Source organism: Myxine glutinosa, chromosome 7 (assembly GCF_964187855.1).
Source record: "Myxine glutinosa chromosome 7, kmMyxGlut1.1, whole genome shotgun sequence".
NCBI classification, from domain to species: Eukaryota; Metazoa; Chordata; class Myxini; order Myxiniformes; family Myxinidae; genus Myxine; species Myxine glutinosa.
The window spans coordinates 14,404,687-14,408,042 of NC_136267.1; positions in this window are offsets into that span (position 1 = coordinate 14,404,687).

Genomic DNA, 3,356 nt, shown 5'->3' on the forward strand with positions numbered 1-3,356 from the left:
TCTCAAGACCGAACTCTCTTATCTGTCTCCCTCTTTCAAATCCTGGTGGCGTCTGGTCAAATCCGTTTCTGGTGTTTGTTCCCCCTCCATCCCCTCCCTTACCTCAAATGGCTACACAGCTGACTCCGCACGTGAAAAAGCTGAATGCCTCAACTCTGTGTTTGCCTCTAAATCTTGTGTCCCAAACCCATCCCTCTCTGTACCCACCATACCCAGTCGTACCCTGCTGCTCCTGGACTCCGTGTCCTTTCCTCCTGACAAGGTGGAAAAGTTTCTGTCAACCCTCGACTCTGATTCTGCAACTGGACCCGACGGCATCAGCCCACGGGTCCTAAAATCCTGCTCTGCTGCTCTATCTCACCCTCTCTCTGTTCTCTTCACCCTCTCTTTGCGCTCAAGGTCAACTGCCATCTGCTTGGAAATCAGCCAACATCACCGCTTTGCACAAAAAAGGTGCAAAAACAGATCCTAGCAACTACAGACCAATCAGCCTTCTCCCAATTATCAGCAAAGTCATGGAATCCATCATTGCTTCTGATATGAAATCTTTCCTCTTTTCCAATGGCTTGATCTCTGATCATCAATTTGGTTTCAGACCAGGTCACTCAACTCTGGACATGCTGCTTCTGCTGTCTCAACAATAGATGGAGGTCCTCAATGCCAAACAGGAAATTAGAGCTGTCTCCCTCGACATATCACGTGCCTTCGACACGGTCTGGCACCCCGCTCTGCTCACCAAACTCTCCTCCTTTGGTATCCATGGAAATCTCCACGCATGGCTGGCGGACTTCCTCTCTAGTCGTCGTCAACGTGTGGCCCTGAATGGGTTTCTCTCATCTCCTCTTCCTGTTCAGGCTGGAGTTCCCCAAGGCAGTGTTCTGGGCCCCGTGCTTTTTCTGGTCTTCATCAATGATCTCTCTGACTCTCTCGAAAATCCTCTCTATCTCTTTGCTGATGACTCCACTCTCTGCCGCTCCATTCCTCTTCCCTCAGATCGGCAGTCTGCTGCCTCCTCACTCTCTGAAGACCTGGACAAAATCACAGACTGGTCAAACAAGTGGAACATGTCTTTCAATCCTGACAAATCTCACACTCTTACTATGTCTCTCCGAAAAGATCGACTGGACAACCCTCCCATCTACTTTCTCAACAATCCTCTCCAAGAAGTTCTGTCGCTCAAGATTTTGGGTCTCACTATCTGCCATGATCTTTCTTGGGAAAACCACATTTCCAAGCTGGCCTCCAAAGCCAGTCGCCGACTGGGCATCCTCCGTCGTGCGAAGTCCTTCCTCGGCACACCTGAGCTCCTCACCACATACAAGGCTTTCATCCGCAGCTCAATGGAATACTGTTCTCCCCTATGGGCCGGTGCTCCTGCCTCACACCTAGCTCGGCTTCACGCTGTTGAAACCAAAGCTTTCAGAATTATTGGAATCTCCCGCGATGAAGCTATCTCTGAGGGCCTTTCACTCACTCACCGCAGGCAGGTAGGTGGTCTTTCTGTCTTCTACCGACTCCTCTCCGGCCTTGCACCCCCAGCTCTCTCTGTGCTCTGTCCCCCAAATATTCCTACAGGTCGCACAAGATCTGCCAGCAACCCTCTGATGGTTAAACTGCCGAAATCTCGGCTCTCCGCTCACCTTCACTCTTTCATTCCTCTTTTCTCCCGCCTCTGGAACAAACTCCCTCACTCCCTTCAATCCCACTCCTCCCTCCAGGTCTTTAAAACAGCTGTTCACCACCATCTCTTATCTTCCCCCATCCAAAACCTTGATCTTTTCTACCCCCGCTAATTCACCCCAGATCCACCTTGTTTGAAATTCCAACTTCTTTCCTGGAAGTCCTGGCAGTGTCCATATGTTTTATACCTCTCCCACTGCCCCCTCCCCACGCCCCCCCCCCCCCCCCAAAGCCCTCGCCCTCTCTCAGATCTCTCGATGTCTCCATGTCTCTCGGTCCCTGCTCTCAAATGTTGTGTTTGTGTCCTTCCCCCTCTCTCCCCATCTTGTCTACCGCTCCCTATGTTATATGTTTTATGTGTCGGTTTGTCTTTCTGTGTGATTATTGTTCGCTCTTTCACGAGCCTCGATATTGTATACAAAACAAAACAAAACAAAAAAAAAAAAAAAAAAAAAAAAAGCATAGGGCGACTAGATAGATTCCAGGCCCAGCCAATGTGTGCGAGCCATGGCAGCAAAATAGGCTGTGGAGCCTATAAGACTGTCTTGTATTGGGGCTGGCTGCCCCGTGGGTGAGACAGGCCGGAGTACCGACCTCCCACAATGATCAGTAAACCAATGATGGGGCCCACGGCAGGAAAAGGTGGTCGTGAAGTTTGGAGAGCAGGCCAAAGGACTGAGGGTGGACCTGGACACGCATGGACAGTTGGAGACTAGAGCTGAACTTTAAGCCATTAATCATCTCTCGCCTTTCCTCGATCTGGCCGCCACCTTTTCTTTCCTCGTCTAATGTCTTCGACCGGATCGTTCCTGCGACAACGCCCGTCCTGAGGAGCACTTTGTGCATGTGCCAATAGCCTGCATATACCAGTCGCTTTGTGCCATCCAAGATCTCGCTTGCCCCATTGTTCTTCGTCGTGTGAATCAGTGTTGTCAGCACTTTAGTGGGGTATATTTATTATTCCTTTTACACAAGGTTGGTGCCCCTCATTCCTATGTGTCCATTTATCACTTGGTTCACAGTTTATGATAGTGGCTCATCTACCTTCTTCACAAATAAATAATTTAAAAGGTAAGAAAACATGTTTGAGCCATCTGCTTCCCGTGCGCATGCCGTCAATTTCGGCTCATTTTGGGCGACCTTGACTAAAGAGTAACTAGACCATTTCGTAACTAGACACCATTCTGCCATTCACGGGCCCAAAAGGTCCTGACGCCGAGGCGTACTGTGTTAATGGAGCCTCAGACGTGACAATATCAAAAGGCAAGGATTGCATTAACATGACAGATGGAGCAATGGAGTTATTTATCAAAATGGAAATAATAAACATGCCTGTGACCATGACATAGATATTTGAAATGAGAGTATCATAAACCATAGAACAGAATAGGAGCCTCCATTGTTACCCCATGGAATACCATGCGAGCACGGGTAACTTGCTAGTGTCCTGAAAGCACGGAATGGTGAAGGAATTTATGGAATTTCTCCAAACTTAGTCAGATTGCCAAGTAGAACTTTCTTGATCAATTATTTTCAGTCAGTTTGTTATTATGATGAAATATATTATCGAGATGAAAGCACATTTAACATTTATTGAGCATAATACTAATATACATATATATATATATATATATATATATATATATATATTATTTTTTTTCATGTCGGGGTGGGGG